Source organism: Notamacropus eugenii, chromosome 5, assembly GCF_028372415.1.
Source record: "Notamacropus eugenii isolate mMacEug1 chromosome 5, mMacEug1.pri_v2, whole genome shotgun sequence".
In the NCBI taxonomy this organism is placed as follows: domain Eukaryota; kingdom Metazoa; phylum Chordata; class Mammalia; order Diprotodontia; family Macropodidae; genus Notamacropus; species Notamacropus eugenii.
Window position 1 is genome coordinate 376659057 of NC_092876.1, and position 7544 is coordinate 376666600.

Here is a 7544-nt window from a genome sequence, read left to right on the forward strand (position 1 = left end):
TAGGGTTATGGTTAGTGTTAGGGTCAATGTTAGGATTTGGGTAGTTATTAGGGTTAGGATTAGGGGTAGTGTGAGGGGCGCTCTGGACCTGGGCCCCCTGGGTGGATAGGAGACGCCCAAGAGTCTGGACCTGCTGACGTTGCTTTGCCATGGTGGCACTGCTGACGCAGCATTGCCACGCTGGCACTGGGGCGGCTCTACTGGACTGGGCTGGGCTCCGCCCTCAGGGAGGAACTGGGGAGGGGCTTACCCAGAATAGGAGGGCGAGTTCTGGGTGATTTAAGGCACAACATGGAAGGGGACGGGGGGATTTCTTGCTGACCATCATGTAATAAAGCTGCTCTTACCCACCTCCGGTGTTCTGCCTAGTGATTCTCCCCTCGACCCCCCGAGGGGAGCCAGAGACGTCTGAAGACCCTTGGGCAGGGTGAGTTGATGCGGTAATTAGGGCTCCGCCCCTAACAGCTGGAGCCCCGAAACAGGGACTGCTAGGAGACCGCCAGCCCCCCAGACCGCAGGCGGGTGGGGGAAGACTAGGCAGCCCTAAGTCCTTGTAGGCTTAGGAAGAATGGGACAAAAGGTGATTAAACCCGAATGAATCCGGAGGAGAAAGGTGTTCTCGCCTGTCAAATTTATAAGGTCTGCTGAGCACAGGGCATTAAGACTCATATCAAAGACTGCCACTCTTGGGTCGATAAGATTTGGACGGTCAGCCCGTGGGTAGAGCATACAGGAATCGACCCCGCGAGATGGGGTGTAGTCGGTCAGCAGATGGTCTCTTATGCTGAAACTAAACCTGGCACTCTGACCGATCATGATTTCACCTTTTACTCCCTGATAAACCTGTTGCTGCAGCTCCCTTTTCTCACTGAGCATAGTGGCACCCAGGTGGGAGATTCTTTGAGGGAAACTTCAGATGATGATGTACCATCTATCTATCCCTGGGAAAAGTTAAAGGAAATTAAGAAAAATGGCGTTGGAAAAAAGGGGAACAAAGAATTAGCCACCAGGGACGAAGAAAAACTGGAGGAGAGAGGGGGAGGTTCAAAAAGGGGAACTGCTTCAATTCTATTGGCTGTGCAGCATAGAAAGAATTCAGGGAGTGAGGAGTCAGGGAGGGGAGGCAGGACTAGAGCGCAGCACAGAAGGAACAAAGAAAATTAATAATTTGGAGACTGAGCCTCTTAAGATAAGCATAAAAATATTTGAATCAATTAGAGTTTAGAAAGAATGTGTCGGTTAAGGAGGACATTATAGAGTATCATGCTGAATATATGGAACCAATAAGTTTAAAATTATGTCTGGAACTAAGTAAAAGAAATCAAGCCATAGGTCTAATTTGTGCAGAGGATTTCTGACAATCTTTTCTCAGTTTTTGAATTTTTTTTATTGTCTGTGTATGTGTTCAGTCTTTACATGTTCTGTGTGTGTGTGTTTGTGATTTATTACGGCCAGCTCCTTTGTAGCTGGAATTCAGAATGTTATCTCTTTCCCTCCCCCTCATCCCTTCTCTCTGATGGCTGCAGCATCAGGGAGGAGAATGGGAGAGAGAAAGTGAGAAACTAATCTTATATTATTTAGTTTATAATGCTGCTAAATGCAGTTTTACATAAGAAATACAAGGCAATAATATGTGAAGTTTTAAAGGAGCTTTAATCAAAGCCCACTAGTAGTACAACATGTGTATGAAGTTTAAGGAAAGCATAAAAGTTTTGGAATTTATTGGAAAGTTGTTGGTAAAATTCTCTCTCTCTTTCTACTTTCTAACTCTGGCCAAGTTATGAAGGTGGAGAGAAAGACAAGAAGAAATTGGGGAAATTTTTCCCCTCCTATCACAAAGACGGATTGAATAGCATTTTAATTATCTCATGCCTCACCTAAAAGAAAAGTTTTTGTGTATGGGATACAACTAAAAGGTAGTTATTCTGGTCATATTTTAAGTGAAACATGTCACTCCTAATTGGATGTTAAAGACAGGTCAGAATTTATTGTATTATTTGGCATTAAGGCAAATTGAGAATATGCATAAAACTAAAAATGAAAAAAGACACCTCAGAGATGAAGATGTGAACTTCCAAGTGGTAAGGAGGAGGACTGGCGCCGCTGGACTTTGTTCCAGAGTCTCCCTCGCTTCCACTTGCAGTTTTACAACTTTCTCTTTCAAACATATTTTTAAGGAGTAGACATAGATGTGAAATTTTCTTGATTAAAAATTAGAACCATTATGATTTTTATTTTACTCTGTAACCCAGAAATGGTATTACAGAAAGCAATTTGTAATCTGAATCTTGTTGAAACTAAAAGATGTTGGAAAAATTGTGTATAGCCATTTATGTTACTTAAAAATTTTATCAGTCCTACTAACCTTATCTTATAATGCTTTGTAACTGCCATTTAGAAAACCAGGTATTTTCACCTTTGCCTGTTTAGGAAGTTACAGCTAAAATAATTTATCAGGTCTAAAAGTTGTAAGATTGTTAACTAAGTTTTTGAAGTTGCTGTTTTAATGCTAAACCTAATATTGTTAATTGATTACTGTGTATAGAAAGAAAAGAATGGAGTAAAAAATTTATTTAGACTGGTTCTGCCCATTCAGAACAGTCCAGACAGTATGTTTTGGGTTTGGCAAGCATGGGATTCATGCCAATTCCTTTTAATTTTAAAACTGCCAAGGCTTCTTTCATGTGGACAAGGTCATCAGTCCCAAGAAAGAAATTTGTTTGGCTTATATAATTCATAAACAATGAATGTGGCTTGCTCTATAGTTGTAATAGATGGAAAAGATTTTTAATAATTAACTTTTATATCAGGACAAGTTTTAAATTTGACAAGGAAGGATCTTAAATGAAATCTCATATGTATGTGAGTCCTAGTAATCCTCATTGCTTAACTGTATTTGGCTTTAAGTTGGGATTAGTGAAGTTTGCTGTTTAAGGTAAAAGCATTTGGGACCATAAATATTTTTGTTTAAGTGTGAATTTGGGTATAGTTGACTGCATTAAATCAGTATCTGAAAGAATATGCCAGAAGTTACTCAGAGGAACTGTGATCCTACATCCTGTACTGTTAGCAGGTGAAATTTGTATCTGGAGAGGAAACACTGAGGGGACAATTCTAGACTCAATCTAGGATGGGATCCTCCTGGTCAGTTTTCTCATTCTGTCTTTTTATAAAGGAATGTTTTCCACCTGACTATTCCTGAGTCTGGCTATAATACAGACACTGCATGATTGGAAAATTTCACTCCTATCTGAATTCAAACAGAGTCAAAGAAGTTTTATCCTATCATATTTGCTATATCACATGTCAATATTTTTTCCTTTTATAGCAAACTTCTATGATCAATTACAAGTAGTCAGTATAACATGTGAGCCCTTTTGTGTAATCTTACTGGAAAACTTAATATTATTTTTATCTGAAACTGGAACATGTTCAGAAATTTTTTTAAATGACTTAAGACTCACCTTAAGATGTCCCTATTGTTGAAAAGCAGTAATTTTTTGTAATCAGTCTCTTGCTGTTGTCAATGTGAGATTCTATTATGCACTTTTATTAAAACATTTTGTGATATCTAGGAATTCTGGAATACCTAAGGATTTGGTTTGTTATAATACTTTGGGAATTTATATTCCTTAGAACATTTTTATACCAACTAAGTTTTAATAAATTTTAATTTTAATAGGTTTGTTTTGCTTCAAAGTGAAAAGACAACTATCATTTTAAAAGGTTTCACCTAATCTCTTAAAAGAAAAAGTTTAGTAACTCTCTTAACATTATGATAAAATTTCAACTGTTTTAAAAAAAAAAAAAGAACAAGGAATGTTTTTAGAAGAAATATTTTTCAAAATAAGGCTAAAGCCTATTAAAATTTTCATTTTCAAGATAATGTATTGCTACTTAATATATAATGATCTATAAAGCAGAACAGATCTTGTTGTTTTAATAAGCAAAAGTTAATACTAATATGTGAACTTATTAACAACTTAATTTCCAAAGTTTTCTTCGAGAGTGATTATAATCAGAAAAAGATAAACAAGCTGATGAAACAACGATGATCATCTATTCAGTTGTGAGATTCAACGTAGAAATCTCTTTTGTTTAAGATAATACAGCTATGCTAGTTAACAGTAATAACTTATGCACTATCTTGTCTATGGTAGAAATATAAAGGAATATGAAGCAGTCTGAATGATCAGTTCTAGAGATTTGGAAAGCTAAATAAAAGCTTGATCAAAATACATAGAAAGCAGATAAGGAGGTTGGAGACAAATGTGAATCATTCAAACCCCTCCTATCCTAGATAGTTACTAAGTATATCAAGAGAGTGTGAGGATGTTTGACAGTATTCTCACACCCACCTCACTTCTAGTTATTTTATTCTTACTCCTTTTTGATTCTTGTTTGTTTAATCTTTGTGCCAGATCTATGTTTTCTAGGTTTCTTTGTCCAAGACTATCACCTATCACCCTCTGAATCATCAAGTTCCTCATATTGGTTAAAGACACAACCCCTCCAACGTTCGGCCCCTGTGAGTCAGGGTCAGCTCTACGTCCAATTTCAGCAGGAAGCAATTTCAGAAGTTGAGACCTTCATCCCTTATTCCAAAAATGTGTTGGGTCCCATCAGTTTAAAGGGGGACAGGGTGTGGTGCTTGAGCGCCTGTACTTGGGCTCCAGTTCTAATATTGAATTTCTTTTTATAAATCATTCATATTTCAGGAATACCATATAACTCTATGAGTCAGGCAATAGTATATAGGAAGAATAAATCTCGACCTGTTCCTTTAAAAATAAAAAGGGTAGGTCCCCTCGGGAACAATTGGTACAGGCTGTATACACATTGAACAACTTAACCTTAAATTATGACAACCCTACTCCTTCACAAACATTCTTTTCATCTTTGGACAGTAATGATATCAGAATTATTAGTAAAAGGTAGATTGCACCCCAGCAACGATAGATGTTGTAGAAGGATGTCAGTGAGGTGTGGAGAAGCTGTCAAGTGCACACCTCTTACATTGCTTTGCCCATCATGATATGCCGAGAAGTATTAAAACAGACAATAGTCCAGCTTATACTAGCAAAGCCATTCAACAGTTCATGGCAGAATTCTCTATATCACATGTTACTAGAATCCCCCATAATCCTACTGGTCAGGCTATAGTAGAGTGGGCAAATCGCTCATTGAAAACTTATTTGCAAAAACAAAAAGGGGGAGCTGGACCAGGAGTTGATGGCAAATTACAATTGGCTGTTCACACATTAAATTATTTGAAATTTGATGATGACGGCTTATCAGCCTCTATGAAATTTTTAACATCTCCTACAAAGACTGAGTCTATTAAGACCAAGTCAGTTACAGCAAATGCATTGAATACCAAAGCCCATAAGGTGATGTAGCGTGATGAGAATAAACGATGGTTTGGTCCTCATATAGTATTAACTTGGGGAAAAGGATATGTTTGTGTTTTAACAGATGACAACAAAGAAGTGTGGGTTCCAGTGAAACGTATCCGAGTGTTGGAAGACAGCAATCACGATGAAGAAGTCACAGGGGGCACGATAGAGACAACAAAGAAAGTTACAGAAACTTTGTCAGGACTTTAGCCATCTACAACATAATGGTGCTCCTGATCTTTCTCGCAATACTCCTACTATGCAACCATGTTGCCCCTTCTTCAAACATAGGAGATGAACTGCAACTTACCCAGCTTTATCTGCAGCTTCAATGCCACTACAGTTACTAACTTTACCTCCGAGTTAGCAGCACTAGATTTGGTGCTTAGAGCTATGGAGAAAGCAACAATACAATTCCATGAGGACTGGGAGAAAAACTATAATGATGCAAGAGATTGGTGGGACGGGTTGAACCTGCACCAGCTGCTCCAGTGGGTGTCCTTAGGGGGCGTCATGTTGATTCTTGGGTTTGTTGTATGCTTATGCTTACCGTGCCTCATCTCATGTCTGTTTAGAGCTGTCCGTGAGTCTCTTGAGTCCATAAAGGCAGAACTCGTCCACCCCCATCATTAAAACAAAAAGGGGGAGTTGTGAGGGGCGCTCTGGACCTGGGCCCCCTGGGTGGATAGGAGACGCCCAAGAGTCTGGATCTGCTGACGTGGCTTTGCCACGATGGCACTGCTGACGCGGCATTGCCAGGCTGGCACTGGGGCGGCTCTACTGGACTGGGCTGGGCTCCCCCCTCAGGGAGGAACTGGGGAGGGGCTTACCCAGAATAGGAGGGCGAGTTCTGGGTGATTTAAGGCACAACACGGAAGGGGACGGGGGATTTCTTGCTGACCGTCATGTAATAAAGCTGCTCTTAACCACCTCCGGTGTTCTGCCTAGTGATTCTCCCCTCGACCCCCCGAGGGGAGCCAGAGATGTCTGAAGACCCTTGGGCAGGGTGAGTTGATGCGGTAATTAGGACTCCACCCCTAACAGGGTAGGTTTATGGGCATGGTTAGGGTTAGGGTTAGTGTGAAGGATAGGGTTAGCATTAGTCTTAGGTTTAGGGGTAGGGGTAGGGTTAGGTTTAGGGTTAGGGTTAGTTTTAGGGCTAGGTTTAGTGTTAGGGTTAAGGTTGAGATTAGGATTAGGATTAGGGTTAGAGTTAGGGCTAGGGTTACGGTTAGGGCTAGGGTTAGGGTTAGGTTTAGGGTTGAGGTTAGGATTAGGGTTAGGGTTAGGATTAGGGTTACAGTTAGGGGTATGGTTAGCATTAGGTTGAAGGTTAGGGTAGGGGTAGGATTAGGGTTAGGGTTAGTGTTAGGGGTAGGGGTAGGGTTAGGGTTGAGGTTAGGATTAGGGTTAGGGTTAAGGTTAAGGATAGGGTTAGGGTTAGTGTTAGGGTTAGGGTTAGGGTAGGGTTAGGGTTAAGGTTAGGATTGGGGTAGGTGTTAGGGTTCAGGTTAGGGATAGAGTTAGGGTTAGGCTTAGGGTTAAGGTAAGGATTGCAGTTGGGGTTAGAGTTAGGGTTAGGGTTAGGTTTTGATTTCGGGTTAGTGTTAGAGTTAGGGTTAGGGTTAAAATTGGAGTAGGTGTTAGGGTTAGGGTTAGTGGTTGGGTTAGGGTTTGGGTTTTGGTTAGGTTTACGGCTAAGTATAGGGTTATTGTTAGTGTAAGGGTTATGGTTAGGGCTAGGGATACGGTTATTGTTAGGGTTAGGTTTAGGATTAGGGGTAGGGTTAGTCTTAGGGTTAGAGTTAGGGGTAGGGTTACGGTTAGGTTCAGGGTTAGGGTTAGGATTGGGTTTGGAGTTAGGGTTGGGGTTAGGGGTAGGTTGAGGGTTAGGGTTCAGGTAGGGTTGGGTTTAGGGTTAGGGTAAGGATAGAGTTAGAGGTAGGGTTAGGGTTAGGGTTAGGTTTGAGATTAGGATTAGGGTTAGGGTTGGGGTTAGGGTTAGTGTTAGGGTTCAGGTTAGGGGTAGGGTTATGGTTAGGGTTAGGGTTAGGGTTACGATTGGGGTAGGTGTTAAGGTTAGGGTTAGGGGTAGGGTTAGGGTTAGGGTTAAGAATAGGATTAGTGTTAGGGGTAGGGTTAGGGGTA

At 40.6% G+C, this 7544-nt stretch overlaps 1 long non-coding RNA gene across 1 annotated transcript; it reads left to right on the plus strand.

Annotated features, from left to right (window-relative positions):
• Positions 1 to 270: 270 nt before the first annotated feature.
• LOC140506781 (uncharacterized) lies at positions 271 to 6325 on the plus strand. The gene is made up of 2 exons (XR_011968083.1): positions 271 to 427; positions 5476 to 6325. It is a non-coding gene; the product is annotated as an uncharacterized lncRNA (long non-coding RNA).
• Positions 6326 to 7544: the final 1219 nt, after the last annotated feature.